This window comes from Hyperolius riggenbachi, chromosome 11, assembly GCF_040937935.1.
Source record: "Hyperolius riggenbachi isolate aHypRig1 chromosome 11, aHypRig1.pri, whole genome shotgun sequence".
In the NCBI taxonomy this organism is placed as follows: Eukaryota; Metazoa; Chordata; class Amphibia; order Anura; family Hyperoliidae; genus Hyperolius; species Hyperolius riggenbachi.
Genome location: NC_090656.1, coordinates 53286332 through 53302610, shown reverse-complemented (window position 1 = coordinate 53302610; position 16279 = coordinate 53286332). Strand labels below are relative to the sequence as shown.

The window sequence follows — 16279 nt, the reverse complement described above, 5'->3', positions numbered from 1 at the left end:
GTGCTCGGGTTAACTTTAATCAAATGAAAACGAAAGGATTATTCTAAATTACGACTTGTGTGCAAGATTTTATACAATGCCGCAGGTTGCTCAGGTAAATCCATCACAGAAGGTGGAGGCAGGGGTGTAGTGGTCTGTGCAGTCCCACGTAACTTGGATCATGGTAGAAGAACTGTCTGTAGGATAAAAGTTTCTAAGAATAGGATGTGGAACCAGTAGGTTGCTGCCAGTTTTGATTATTAAAAACACACATGCTGGTGCACATGGCAGACGGGGGCTCCGAGCTCTGCCAACGCCCGGGACCCCCAAAGTCCCCATGTAACAACAAGAGGGAAAGTATGGGTGAGCCCCGATGCTCCCACCACCAGGGGATTCACCCTCCCTGCCTCTATATTTGCTGAATGCAAAAACACACAAGTGAGTTGCTGCTGCCGCTTGTCCATATTCATACAGGGGGGAGGGGACAGAAGAACATGTGGGAGACATAAGGGGCAGAGCAGTGTATAGTGGGTGAAATGGGGGGCAGAGAAGTATAGCAGGAGACACACGGGGGAGCAGAGGGCAAACGGGACCCACTGGGGGCAGAAGGTGACACACTGGAGACAGATGAGGACAGAAGAGGACACATGGGGACACACGGGGGACAGAAGGGGACACACTGGAGACAGTTGGGGACAGAAGGGGACACACGGGGGACAGAAGGAGACACACTGGAGACAGAAGGGGCACAATGGGAACAGAACATGGGGGACAGAGGAGGACACAATTGGTGGAGAACATCTACAAGACTCTCCTGAAACATGGACACACCAGGTTTAGTATCTAATTTTTCCTCTGGTTTTTTCTTCTAAACCTAAATGCGTCTTATATTCTGGAGAATTTCTACAGCGGCAAATACGGTAATATTGTATGCTTGATAAGCCTTTTCTTTTTCTCTGATTAAGATAATTGGTAAAATGGTGTTATGTTCATTAGAAAATTGCTTTTAGTATGTTTATTCTGTAATTTTTGACATGTCCTGTGTTTAAAAGCAGGAATATTTGAATCAGGATGATGCTATTTATTGGCTGACATAAAAGAAGAAAAAAAAAAGAGTATAGGGCTCTTTTCCACTGTGAAATGTGATCGCGATGGCAATCACAAACGTAGTCACGTTTCAGTTTCCACCATGCAATTGCGATTGCGAATGAGCTACTATACTCGTATATCGCATCCAAAACGCGGCAGGACGACGATTGTGCTTGGATCAAAATCGCATTGCAATCTAATCACACTAATGGAAATTGCTGCTGCCGTTTCCATTAGTTTAAAGTGCCTTGCATTTTGCGATTGGAATCAAATCGCAAATCGCAGGGTAGTGGATAAAGGCCTTTAGTGTTTGGCTAATAAGCCTTCTTCAGAGTTGATTCCTGTATGCTGACAAGATGTGAACTTACCGTACTTTCAGCATATAAGGCGCTCCGGAATATAAGATGCACCCAGGTTTAGAGGGCAGAAACCAGAAAAAAAATATACTAAACCTGGTGCGTCGATGGTACAGGGGTCTCTTGTGGATGTTCTACCCCCATTTTCTTAGGTCCCCCTTGTACCTCATTTGTCCCTCATGTGTCTTCCTGTGTCCCCCATGTGACCCCTTCTGTCCCCCGCTCCCCTGTTTCTTCCATTGCTCAGGGACGGATCAAGACCAAGTTGCGCCTGGGGCAAGGTTAGGTGTTGGCGCCTAAAGGTCAGGTTTTGGCGCCTAAAGGTCAGGTTTTGGCGCCTAAACTGCCATTCATTTTGCTGCCTTTTTAAGAATTCAACAAACTGCGCCTGGGGCAAGATACCCACCTGCCCCCCCTAGATCCGTCCCTGCCATTGCTCCCCCTAAATATAAGCAGGGGCAGCACAGCTCACCTAATCCATCATTGATCAGATCTCTCCTCTCCCTCACTGTTCCCCTAGTGCTGATGATGTCATCATCAGACGCCAACACTAGGGGAACAGTGAGGGAGAGGAGAGGTCTCTGAACACTGCTGGAGCCAATGTATTAGGTGAGCCATGCTGTTGCGTGGGGAGCAGAGGGGGACATGATGGGAGCAGTGGTGGGAGCGGGAATCCCCAAAATTGCGGTGGGTCAGCGTTCACAAGTTGGAGACTCCTTGTAGTTGGCATATAAGACACAGTGAGTTTTTCTCTCCCCCCCCAAGAAAGTGTGTCTTATATCATATGACAAAAAATACGGTATATACTGTATATTGGACATTAAAATAAGAAATCTTCTTTTGCAAACATAATAACATCAGGAGGGTCTCACAGGGTTGCTAGCTAATGGCTAACATGGTACAATACTCTTCTTCTACTACAGTATAATCTCGTTATAGTAAACTCTGATATAGCAAACTCAGTCCTCAGGTCCCAGCAAATGTGTCTGTATAAATATACAATGTGTGACCAAAATAGTTCTGACTTCTCTTTTTTTCTGATCCCTTGGCGTTTACTACAAAAGTGATTCTACTATACTGTGTTCAAAACAGATTTGTCACTGAGCATACCAGAGCTCTGAGTGGATTTGTTCATTCATGTTGACTGTTATAAAACGTATTTGTTGCTTGAAACAGTAAAATAATTTTTAAACAAAACAAAAATAAAAATCAAAAGCACATTGAAAGGTAGATATCAACAAATGCCAAGGGGAAATCAAAACAGAATCCAATGGATTAATAATGCATCTGTTAAAACTCCTTGCAGCTCAGCTATCAGGGGAATACAACACATCCAGTAATACGCATACAGTAACTCTCTGGCATAGTGTGACTCTAGACTTACCTAACAATGCCGTGGACAAAGCGGCAGCTCTGTATCACCCTATGCTTCTGTGAGGAAGTTGCCTGTGGTCACCAGCGTGGCTCGCACCTCATCAGTCACTGGCGGATACAGATAGTGCTGACTGAGCAAGGCAATTCTTCCTTATCTTCCTTATCTTGTTACATAGAAGTAACCACAATGATGGGGAGGGGAGGAGAGATCAATCGGCGGAGGGAAGTCCTGCAGGCTCCAGACCACATGATTCACAATGTTCCAACTTTATCTATATGATATTTTAAAGTGGACCTGAACTCTGGCACAGCAAAGAAGGAAAACAAAGATATGCTCCCTGTGAGTATTTAGAGTGTTTAGTCCATACATGTCAAACTCCGGCCCTTGGGCCAAATCTGGCCCTTGGATCCATTAGATTTGGACCTCAGGTGGTTTCCCCACTTTGCATTATATTTGGTCCACTCTAGAACACCAGAGAATGTTGGAGATGAAGCCCTAGATCATTAGTGAAGCTCTATGGGGAGGGGGACAGCTCTAGATACCATGGAATTGTATAGGTGAGGTAAGAGGGCCACTGGACACCAGGGAACTGTGTAGAGGAAGGAGGGGGACACTAAACACCGATTTTACGGCAATTCGATAAATATGATCGTGTCTCCCGAAAAGTCGAAAGATTTTTTTTTCATCCGACTGAAAAATCTAATTGGATTTCCCATTTTGTTTCGATTTTTATCGATCCGGAATGATGCAAATTTTTCTTACATTTTTCCAAACATTGCATGGTGTGTTAGGCCCGGTTCACACTTGCGGTGGCCCTCCGGAATCGCCGTGCCGGAGCCGCACCGCCTGCAGAACTGACGGAACGGACGCACGGCATAGCAATTAAAGCCTATGCGTCCGTTCACATGGGTCCGTTCTGCAGAACCGGAGCCGGACCGGATCCGGGCCGGATCCGGACTCCGGCCTCCGTTCCAACATGCGCTATTTTTTCATCCGGCCCCTCCGGCAGCCGTATCCGGGGCGGAGCCGGACTGCACCATCCGGCCAATACAAACAAATGGGAACCGGAGGCCGCACAACACACTGGCTGAGAAATCTGGATGTTCTACCCCACTTCCTATGCGGATTTTTGCGGCGATATTGGCTGGGGACACATGGGCAAGCATTTTGGAGTGGAGCAGCACGAGCTGGAGGTGTTGGCAGGATGTTGGCAGCATGTCGGAGGTGGAGGTGAGTGCTAAACAGCAGAGGGCCTGATTCCACAGGTCCCCCTTCTGCTGACCTCCCAGACCCCAACATTTTTTTTTTTTTACGTTAACTTTGCCAAACGGATCCGGATCGCATCCTGATTACCACCTGATGCAACCTGACCGGATCCGGATCGGATCCGGATCAGAACCGTACGGTTCCGATCCGGTCCGGATCCGGTCAGGTCATCCGGTCCGTTTGGCAAACAACCGCTAATGTGAACCGGGCCTAAGATTGTCAGTTTATTAGTAAACGTACCCTAGCAATTTTCTCAGAGTTTCCAATCATTTTTTATCATAATTGGGGGAAAAAATTAACACAGGTGTGTGGTACATTGGTCATATTTGGTGAAATGTTACAATCAGTCAGAAAAATTGATTGCAATTCTTGAATTGAACAGATATTTAAAAAAATGTATGATGTGTGGCCACCTTAACCACTTGAGGACCCCCCCTTTACCCCCCCCCCCCCCCCTTAAGGACCAGCGCTGTTTTAGCTGATCTGTGCTGGGTGGGCTGTGCAGCCCCCAGCACAGATCAGGGTGCAGGCAGAGCGACCAGATCGCGCCCCTTTTTTCCCCACTAGGGGGATGATGTGCTGGGGGGGTCTGATCGCTCCTGCCTGCCTGGGTGTTGCGGGGGGGGGGGGCACCTCAAAGCCCCCCTCCGCGGCGAAATTCCCCCCCTCCCTCTCATCCCTCCCTTCCCCGAGAGATCGGAGGCTGCACAGGAACGGATCTGTCCTGTGCAGCCTCTAACAGGCTCCTGCCTGTCATGTGACAGCGATCCCCGGCCGCTGATTGGCCGGGGATCACTGATCTGGTACAACGCTGCTACTTTTAGCAGCGTTGTACGAATGTAAACAAAGCGGATTATTTCCGCTTGTGTTTACATTTAGCCTGCGAGCCGCGATCGGCGGCCCGCAGGCTATTCACGGAGCCCCCCGCCGTGAATTGACAGGAAGCAGCCGCTCGCGCGAGCGGCTGCTTCCTGATTAATTAGCCTGCAGCGGGCGACGCAGAACTGCGTCGCTGGTCCTGCAGCTGCCACTTTGCCGACGCGCGGTATGAGTGCGCGGTCGGCAAGTGGTTAAGGCTTAGTTAGCAAAATGCAAAACTTACTAATTGCGATTTTTCTGCAAGTAATTTTGAAGGAATTTGCGATTTTGCAGCATTCTTTCAAGTGCAGTAACTCAGAAAATGCTGCATGCAGTTCAATTACAGTTTAATACAAATCGCAACGCTGCAGTGGGATCATCCTCAGGCCGGGTTCAGACTGCAAGAACTTTTTTAGCGCTAGTCATTTGAAAAGCTCTTGCTAATGAAATTCTATGGGGGATTTTTATAAACACACATCACTCCAGTGAAAACAGACTTATAGCATTACATTAGCAAGAGCTTACAAAATCTTAAGCACTTAGAAAAAGCTCAATGAGGCATTGCTCACATTATAAATCACCAGCGCTAACGCAAGCTCTGAGCGATTTATACTGTGATTTTTCTAAGAGCTTTTCCCTGCGATTTGCACTTAGAAAAGCACTTTTCTAAGCGCTTTTGCTCAGCGATGATTTTTTTCACTTCCAGACATCAGTCAGGAAGTGAACTCTTTAACCCGGGAATGAATAAATACAATGTATTTATTCATAAAAGCTGATGGGAAATACCTATACAAAGCGATTTTTTAAGCGCTTTGCGACTTCCCTATACTTTCCATTAAGCCAAAGCGCTCAGAAAATGGGACATGTAGCGCGTTTGCGATTTCAATGGAATCAAAACGCTTACTTGTGAACACTCTCATAGGAAATCATTGCACAAGCGCTTTTAGGGGCGATTTGCAAAATTGCCAGCGCTTAAAAAAATCAGCAAACTCTGATAGTGTGAACAAGCCCTAAATGTGAACCAGGCCTCACAGGCATGCCTTCCAACTTTCTGAAATAAGAAAGAGGGACACTTTAAGACACACCCCCTGCCACTCCTCTAACTACCACATCCCTCACCATCAGGGCCGGATTTACCATAAGGCACTGAAGGCACATGCCTACAGGCTCTGAGCCCTGATGATGGAAAGGCGACTCACTCCACTTCCCGCATAGCCTCCCTCCCTAATTCCCTATGCAGAGTCCCGAGCTTAAATGAGAGTTTACTCACCTGGGTCTCTGCATTCCACTGATGAGATCTCCCTTCAGTTGGGGGCACCTCTAACTACTTAATACTGAGGGTACCTCTGGATAACTAATGCTAAAGGACCCCTGTAGCTTCATATGATGGGCAAGCGTAGTAAGGGAGAAGTGACAGCGGGAACAGCCAGCACACTTGTGTTGTGGTCCGGTGGGGGGTTGTAGGTTAATGGTAGGCAAAGTCAGGTGCCAGGCCATCTGTGCCTATAGGCTCCTGTGATGTAAATCCAGGCCTGCTCGCCATGCATATCAAAAAGAATTCAGAATCAAAAGATGTCGTGTTATCATTCAAACCACACTGGTCCTTTTTATCATAATTTTCTTCATTTTAATATTTGAAAATAAGAAATATATCAATTTAATTGATCGGAATAACATTTAGAGTCAGCGAAACACATCTTTTCACTAGAAAAATACATGTATTTACACAGATCTGTACTTCAGTCCTGAAAGAGTGATAAATGAAGGAGAAAGAGGGACAGAGGGACAGGGTTCCCAAAGTGGGACTGTCCCTCCAAAAGAGGGACAGATGGGAGCTATGCATAGGGTTACAGTGTACTTACGCTTTGTCAATCGCCCAGGATCAGCAAGTGCCCCAAAAGCTCTGTTAGTGTGAATAAGCCCTAATAAATCAGGATTTGTGGCAGCAGAACACCAGTCGGACACAAGAAAGTGCCTGTATTGGGAACTCAGTTCTCTGAACTAGACACTGGTGTAGATTCCTTCCTGGAACTGAATTTTCAGGAAAAAAAAGTAACTTCTCAGCACGTGACTGTATGTCTGACATGATCTCCTCACTCTGGTCTTCATTACATGTGTCCCCCAGAGAGTGCGGAGCAGGGACAAGGCTGGGAAAATCCTGACTGAATGCGGAAGGGGAGGGGGATATCTGCTGAAAGTGTAACGAAAAAGAATGTCCTTTCCATGGATTCCAAATTAGTGTGTGTGTGTGTGTGTGTGTGTATCTGTGTGTGTGTGTGTGTGTGTGTGTATATATGTGTGTGTGTGTCTGTGTGTGTGTGTCTGTGTGTGTGTGTCTGTGTGTGTGTATATATGTGTGTGTGTGTCTGTGTGTGTGTGTGTGTGTGTGTGTGTGTGTGTATATATGTGTGTGTGTGTCTGTGTGTGTGTGTCTGTGTGTGTGTGTCTGTGTGTGTGTATATATGTGTGTGTGTGTCTGTGTGTGTGTGTCTGTGTGTGTGTGTCTGTGTGTGTGTGTGTGTGTGTGTGTGTGTGTGTGTGTGTATATATATGTGTGTGTGTGTGTGTGTGTGTGTGTGTGCCTGTGTGTGTGTGTGTGTGTGTGTGTGTGTGTATATATGTGTGTGTGTGCGTGTGTATCTGTGTGTGTGTGTGTATATATGTGTGTGTGTGTGTGTGTGTGTGTGTGTGTGTGTGTGTGTGTGTGTGTGTGTGTGTGTGTGTGTGTGTGTGTGTGTGTGTGTGTGTGTGTGTGTGTGTGTGTGTGTGTGTGTGTGTGTGTGTGCGCGTGCTGATTGTCCCATGCCAGAAACACACGGACATGCCTGTGCAGATATTGTCTGCGCTCCCCCCTCCAGCAAGCGAAACTAAAGAAAAGGTATGTTAATCGTGCCTCATGTAGCTGTCACAGCGTTTGTCACTGAATCGTGGTCAGGGGCGTAACAATAGACCCTGCAAGGGATGCAGCCACAGGGGGGCCCCACGGAGGGGAGAAGTTTCTTTTCCCTGTCCTGAGAGATTGACAACTAAGGGCACGGTGAGGAAAAAAACTTTCTGCTCTCTGCATAATTGTTCTAATGACTGAATCTGATCAGTCACTGATAAGGAATCCAACAAGGTTTTGCAGATAAAGATTTGTAGACAGTCCATCAGGGCCGGATTTACCATAAGACACTGTAGGCACATGCCTACAGGCACCTGATGATGGAAAGGCGGCTTACTCCCCTACCCGAGCGCCTTCCTTCCCTATGCAGAGTCCTGATGAGAGCGTAAATGTCAGGTACAGCAATATTACCTCTGCCGCGGACAGCAGCACGGCAGCTGCTTCCGCGTCCGACGTCACGGAATCCGCCGTCGCACCGTCACAGACATCGTTGCTCGGCTCTGAAAGGACAGGCCTCTATTCTGCACATCAGTTTAGGTCAGCACGCTCGCGGCAGTACCTTTATAACTTGAGGAGACGGGTCAGCTGATCTTGTGGTCAGCTGACACCGTCCTGCCAATCACACGCTGCTGATTGGTTCAGCCCTCTGGGCGGGTGGCTTCAATTTGCTTTCTGTATTTAACCACTTGCCGACCGCCCACAGCCCATGGGCGGCGGCAAAGTGGACGCCTAAAGGACCGCAATACGCCTTCAGGCGGCGCGTCCTTTAGGCATGCCGGGGGAGCGATCGCGTCATTGATGACGCGCGCTTCCCCCGGCAACTGGCTCCGCCCACCCGCCGTAACATCCCGCCGGCCATACGGAAGCGCCGGCGGGATGTTAACCCCGCGATCGCCGCTACAAAGTGTATAATACACTTTGTAATGTATACAAAGTGTATTATACAGGCTGCCTCCTGCCCTGGTGGTCCCAGTGTCCGAGGGACCACCAGGGCAGGCTGCAGCCACCCTAGTCTGCACCCAAACACACTGATCTGCCCCCCCCCCGCCCACTGATCGCCCACAGCACCCCTCAGACCCCCCCCCTGCCCACCCCCCAGACCCCTGTTTGCACCCAATCACCCCCCTAATAACCCATCAATCACTCCCTGTCACTATCTGTCAACGCTATTTTTTTTTTATCCCCCCCCCTGCCCCCTGCCCCCTCCTGATCACCCCCCCCCCCACCCCTCAGATTCTCCCCAGACCCCCACCCAGACCCCCCCCCCCTGTGTACTGTATGCATCTATCTTCCCTGATAACCTGTCAATCACCCGTCAATCACCTGTCAATCACCTGTCAATCACCCATCAATCACCCCCTGTCACTGCCACCCATCAATCAGCCCCTAACCTGCCCCTTGCGGGCAATCTGATCACCCCCCCACACCAATAGATCGCCCGCAGATCCGACATCAGATCACCTCCCAAATCCATTGTTTACATCTATTCTCTCCTCTAAACACCCACTAATTACCCATCAATCACCCATCAATCACCCCCTATCACCACCTGTCACTTTTACCTATCAGATCAGACCCTAATCTGCCCCTTGCGGGCACCCAATCACCCGCCCACACGCTCAGATTGCCCTCTGACCCCCCCTTATCAATTCACCAGTGCATTAATTACATCTGTTCTTCCCTGTAATAACCCACTGATCACCTGTCAATCACCTGCCAATCACCTATCACCCATCAATCACCCCCTGTCACCCCCTGTCACTGCCACCCATCAATCAGCCCCTAACCTGCCCCTTGCGGGCAATCTGATCACCCACCCACACCATTAGATCGCCCGCAAACCCGCCGTCAGATTACCTCCCAAATGTATTGTTTACATCTGTTATCTTCTCTAAACACCCACTAATTACCCATCAATCACCCCCTATCACCACCTGTCACTGTTACCTATCAGATCAGACCCTAAGCTGCCCCTTGCGAGCACCCAATCACCCGCCCACACGCTCAGAATGCCCTCAGACCCCCCCCCCCCCCCTTATCAATTCACCAGTGCATTAATTACATCTGTCCTTCCCTGTAATAACCCACTGATCACCTGTCAATCACCTGCCAATCACCTATCACCCATCAATCACCCCCTGTCACTGCCACCCAACAATCAGCCCCTAACCTGCCCCTTGCGGGCAAACTGATCACCCACCCACACCAATAGATCGCCCGCAGATCCGACATCAGATCACCACCCAAGCGCAGTGTTTCCATCTATTCTCTCCTCTAAACACTCACTAATTACCCATCAATCACCCATCAATCGCCCCCTATCACCACCTGTCACTGTTACCCATCAGATCAGACCCTAATCTGCCCCTTGCGGGCACCCAATCACCCGCCTACACGCTCAGATTGCCCTCAGACCCCCCCTTATCAATTCGCCAGGGCATTATTTACATCTGTCCTTCCCTGTAATAACCCACTGATCACCTGTCAATCACCTATCAATCACCCATCAATCACCCCCTGTCACTGCCACCCATCAATCACCCGCTGTCACTGCCACCCATCAATCAGCCCCTAACCTGCCCCTTGCGGGCAATCTGATCACCCACCCACACCAATAGATCGCCCGCAGATCCGACGTCCGATCACCTCCCAAGTGCAGTGTTCACATCTGTTCTCTACCCTAAACACCCACTAATTACCCACAATCACCCCCTGTCACTGCTACCTATCAGATTAGACCCCTATCTGCCCCTAGGGCACTCAATCACCCGCCCACACCCTCAGAATGCCCTCAGACCCCAGCCCTGATCACCTCGCCAGTGCATTGCTTGCATCTATTCCCCTCTCTAATCACACCTTGAGACACCCATCAATCACCTCCTGTCACCCCCTAGCACACCTACCCATCAGATCAGGCCCTAATTTGCCCCGTGTGGGCTCCTGATCACTCGGCCAAACCCTCAGATCCCCCTCAGACCCCCTTCCGATCACCTCCCCAGTGCATTGATTGCATCTATTTTCCCCTCTAACCACCCCCTGAGACACCCATCAATCACCTCCTGTCACCCCCCTAGCACTCCTATCCATCAGATCAGGCCCAATACAACCTGTCATCTAAAAGGCCACCCTGCTTATGACCGGTTCCACAAAATTCGCCCCCTCATAGACCACCTGTCATCAAAATTTGCAGATGCTTATACCCCTGAACAGTCATTTTGAGACATTTGGTTTCCAGACTACTCACGGTTTTGGGCCCGTAAAATGCCAGGGCGGTATAGGAACCCCACAAGTGACCCCATTTTAGAAAAAAAGACACCCCAAGGTATTCTGTTAGGTGTATGACGAGTTCATAGAAGATTTTATTTTTTGTCAAAAGTTAGCGGAAATTGATTTTTATTGGGTTTTTTTCACAAAGTGTCATTTTTCACTAACTTGTGACAAAAAATAAAATCTTCTATGAACTCGCCATACACCTAACGGAATACCTTGGGGTGTCTTCTTTCTAAAATGGGGTCACTTGTGGGGTTCCTATACTGCCCTGGCATTTTAGGGGCCCTAAACCGAGAGGAGTAGTCTAGAAAACAAATGCCTCAAAATGACCCGTGAATAGGACGTTGGGCCCCTTAGCGCACCTAGGCTGCAAAAAAGTGTCACACATGTGGTACCGCCGTACTCAGGAAAAGTAGTATAATGTGTTTTGGGGTGTATTTTTACACATACCCATGCTGGGTGGGAGAAATTTCTATGTAAATGGTCAATTGTGTGTAAAACAAATCAAACAATTGTCATTTACAGAGATATTTCTCCCACTTAGCATGGGTATGTGTAAAAATACACCCCAAAACACATTATACTACTTCTCCTGAGTACGGCGGTACCACATGTGTGGCACTTTTTTACACCCTAAGTACGCTAAGGGGCCCAAAGTCCAATGAGTACCTTTAGGATTTCACAGGTCATTTTGCGACATTTGGTTTCAAGACTACTCCTCACGGTTTAGGGCCCCTAAAATGCCAGGGCAGTATAGTAACCCCACAAATGACCCCATTCTAGAAAGAAGACACCCAAAGGTATTCCGTTAGGAGTATGGTGAGTTCATAGAAGATTTTATTTTTTGTCAAAAGTTAGCGGAAAATTGATTTTTATTGTTTTTTTCACAAAGTGTCATTTTCCACTAACTTGTGACAAAAAATAAAATCTTCTATGAACTCACCATACTCCTAACGGAATACCTTGGGGTGTCTTCTTTCTAAAATGGGGTCATTTGTGGGGTTCCTATACTGAACTGGCATTTTAGGGGCCCTAAACCGTGAGGAGTAGTCTGGAAATCAAATTTCGCAAAATGACCTGTGAAATCCTAAAGGTACTCATTGGACTTTGGGCCCTTTAGCGCAGTTAGGGTGCAAAAAAGTGCCACACATGTGGTATTGCCATACTCGGGAGAAGTAGTACAATGTGTTTTGGGGTGTATTTTTACACATACCCATGCTGGGTGGGAGAAATACCTCTGTAAATGACAATCTTTTGATTTTTTTACACACAATTGTCCATTTACAGAGTTATTTCTCCCACCCAGCATGGGTATGTGTAAAAATACACCCCAAAACACATTGTACTACTTCTCCCGAGTACGGCGATACCACATGTGTGGCACTTTTTTGCACCCTAACTGCGCTAAAGGGCCCAAAGTCCAATGAGTACCTTTAGGATTTCACAGGTCATTTTGCGGAATTTGATTTCCAGACTACTCCTCACGGTTTAGGGCCCCTAAAATGCCAGGGCAGTATAGGAACCCCACAAATGACCCCATTTTAGAAAGAAGACACCTCAAGGTATTCCGTTAGGAGTATGGTGAGTTCATAGAAGATTTTATTTTTTGTCACAAGTTAGTGGAAAATGACACTTTGTGAAAAAAACAATAAAAATCAATTTTCCGCTAACTTTTGACAAAAAATAAAATCTTCTATGAACTCACCATACTCCTAACGGAATACCTTGGGGTGTCTTCTTTCTAAAATTGTCATTTACAGAGATATTTCTCCCACCCAGCATGGGTATGTGTAAAAATACACCCCAAAACACATTCTACTACCTCTCTTGAGTACGGCAATACCACATGTGTGGCACTTTTTTGCAGCCTAACTGCGCTAAGGGGCCCAAAGTCCAATGAGCACCTTTAGGCTTTACAGGGGTGCTTACAAATTAGCACCCCCCAAAATGCGAGGACAGTAAACACACCCCACAAATGACCCCATTTTGGAAAGTAGACACTTCAAGGTATTCAGAGAGGGGCATGGTGAGTCCGTGGCAGATTTCATTTTTTTTTGTCGCAAGTTAGAAGAAATGGATTCTTTTTTTTTTTCTTTTTTTTTGTCACAAAGTGTCATTTTCCGCTTACTTGTGACAAAAAATAATATCTTCTATGAACTCACTATGCCTCTCAGTGAATACTTTGGAATGTCTTCTTTCCAAAATGGGGTCATTTGGGGGGTATTTATACTATCCTGGAATTCTAGCCCCTCATGAAACATGACAGGGGGTCAGAAAAGTCATAGATGCTTGAAAATGGCAAAATTCACTTTTTGCACCATAGTTTGTAAACGCTATAACTTTTACCCAAACCAATAAATATACACTGAATGTTTTTTTTTTAATCAAAAACATGTTTGTCCACATTTTTCGCGCTGCATGTATACAGAAATTTTACTTTATTTGAAAATTGTCAGCACAGAAAGTTAAAAAAATCATTTTTTTGCCAAAATTCATGTCTTTTTTGATGAATATAATAAAAAGTAAAAATCGCAGGAGCAATCAAAAAGCACCAAAAGAAAGCTTTATTAGTGACAAGAAAAGGAGCCAAAATTAATTTAGGTGGTAGGTTGTATGAGCACCCCTCAGACCCCCCCCTGCCCACCCCCCAGACCCCTGTTTGCACCCAATCACCCCCCTAATAACCCATCAATCACTCCCTGTCACTATCTGTCAACGCTATTTTTTTTTATCCCCCCCCCTGCCCCCTGCCCCCTCCTGATCACCCACCCCCCCCCCCCACCCCTCAGATTCTCCCCAGACCCCCACCCAGACCCCCCCCCCCTGTGTACTGTATGCATCTATCTTCCCTGATAACCTGTCAATCACCCGTCAATCACCTGTCAATCACCTGTCAATCACCCATCAATCACCCCCTGTCACTGCCACCCATCAATCAGCCCCTAACCTGCCCCTTGCGGGCAATCTGATCACCCCCCCACACCAATAGATCGCCCGCAGATCCGACATCAGATCACCTCCCAAATCCATTGTTTACATCTATTCTCTCCTCTAAACACCCACTAATTACCCATCAATCACCCATCAATCACCCCCTATCACCACCTGTCACTTTTACCTATCAGATCAGACCCTAATCTGCCCCTTGCGGGCACCCAATCACCCGCCCACACGCTCAGATTGCCCTCTGACCCCCCCTTATCAATTCACCAGTGCATTAATTACATCTGTTCTTCCCTGTAATAACCCACTGATCACCTGTCAATCACCTGCCAATCACCTATCACCCATCAATCACCCCCTGTCACCCCCTGTCACTGCCACCCATCAATCAGCCCCTAACCTGCCCCTTGCGGGCAATCTGATCACCCACCCACACCATTAGATCGCCCGCAAACCCGCCGTCAGATTACCTCCCAAATGTATTGTTTACATCTGTTATCTTCTCTAAACACCCACTAATTACCCATCAATCACCCCCTATCACCACCTGTCACTGTTACCTATCAGATCAGACCCTAAGCTGCCCCTTGCGAGCACCCAATCACCCGCCCACACGCTCAGAATGCCCTCAGACCCCCCCCCCCCCCCCTTATCAATTCACCAGTGCATTAATTACATCTGTCCTTCCCTGTAATAACCCACTGATCACCTGTCAATCACCTGCCAATCACCTATCACCCATCAATCACCCCCTGTCACTGCCACCCAACAATCAGCCCCTAACCTGCCCCTTGCGGGCAAACTGATCACCCACCCACACCAATAGATCGCCCGCAGATCCGACATCAGATCACCACCCAAGCGCAGTGTTTCCATCTATTCTCTCCTCTAAACACTCACTAATTACCCATCAATCACCCATCAATCGCCCCCTATCACCACCTGTCACTGTTACCCATCAGATCAGACCCTAATCTGCCCCTTGCGGGCACCCAATCACCCGCCTACACGCTCAGATTGCCCTCAGACCCCCCCTTATCAATTCGCCAGGGCATTATTTACATCTGTCCTTCCCTGTAATAACCCACTGATCACCTGTCAATCACCTATCAATCACCCATCAATCACCCCCTGTCACTGCCACCCATCAATCACCCGCTGTCACTGCCACCCATCAATCAGCCCCTAACCTGCCCCTTGCGGGCAATCTGATCACCCACCCACACCAATAGATCGCCCGCAGATCCGACGTCCGATCACCTCCCAAGTGCAGTGTTCACATCTGTTCTCTACCCTAAACACCCACTAATTACCCACAATCACCCCCTGTCACTGCTACCTATCAGATTAGACCCCTATCTGCCCCTAGGGCACTCAATCACCCGCCCACACCCTCAGAATGCCCTCAGACCCCAGCCCTGATCACCTCGCCAGTGCATTGCTTGCATCTATTCCCCTCTCTAATCACACCTTGAGACACCCATCAATCACCTCCTGTCACCCCCTAGCACACCTACCCATCAGATCAGGCCCTAATTTGCCCCGTGTGGGCTCCTGATCACTCGGCCAAACCCTCAGATCCCCCTCAGACCCCCTTCCGATCACCTCCCCAGTGCATTGATTGCATCTATTTTCCCCTCTAACCACCCCCTGAGACACCCATCAATCACCTCCTGTCACCCCCCTAGCACTCCTATCCATCAGATCAGGCCCAATACAACCTGTCATCTAAAAGGCCACCCTGCTTATGACCGGTTCCACAAAATTCGCCCCCTCATAGACCACCTGTCATCAAAATTTGCAGATGCTTATACCCCTGAACAGTCATTTTGAGACATTTGGTTTCCAGACTACTCACGGTTTTGGGCCCGTAAAATGCCAGGGCGGTATAGGAACCCCACAAGTGACCCCATTTTAGAAAAAAAGACACCCCAAGGTATTCTGTTAGGTGTATGACGAGTTCATAGAAGATTTTATTTTTTGTCAAAAGTTAGCGGAAATTGATTTTTATTGGGTTTTTTTCACAAAGTGTCATTTTTCACTAACTTGTGACAAAAAATAAAATCTTCTATGAACTCGCCATACACCTAACGGAATACCTTGGGGTGTCTTCTTTCTAAAATGGGGTCACTTGTGGGGTTCCTATACTGCCCTGGCATTTTAGGGGCCCTAAACCGAGAGGAGTAGTCTAGAAAACAAATGCCTCAAAATGACCCGTGAATAGGACGTTGGGCCCCTTAGCGCACCTAGGCTGCAAAA

The 16279-nt window shown here is 47.9% G+C and overlaps 1 protein-coding gene across 1 annotated transcript in view; it reads right to left on the bottom strand.

The window, feature by feature from the left end:
• The window catches only part of LOC137539161 (mixed lineage kinase domain-like protein), a 38333-nt gene extending 31346 nt beyond the window's left edge, over nt 1-6987 (bottom strand). The window contains exon 1 of the mRNA XM_068261658.1: nt 6786-6987. The gene's annotated coding sequence lies outside the window, so the exon portion shown is untranslated. The remainder of the gene's footprint in view (nt 1-6785) is intronic.
• Between the last annotated feature and the right edge of the window lie 9292 nt (nt 6988-16279).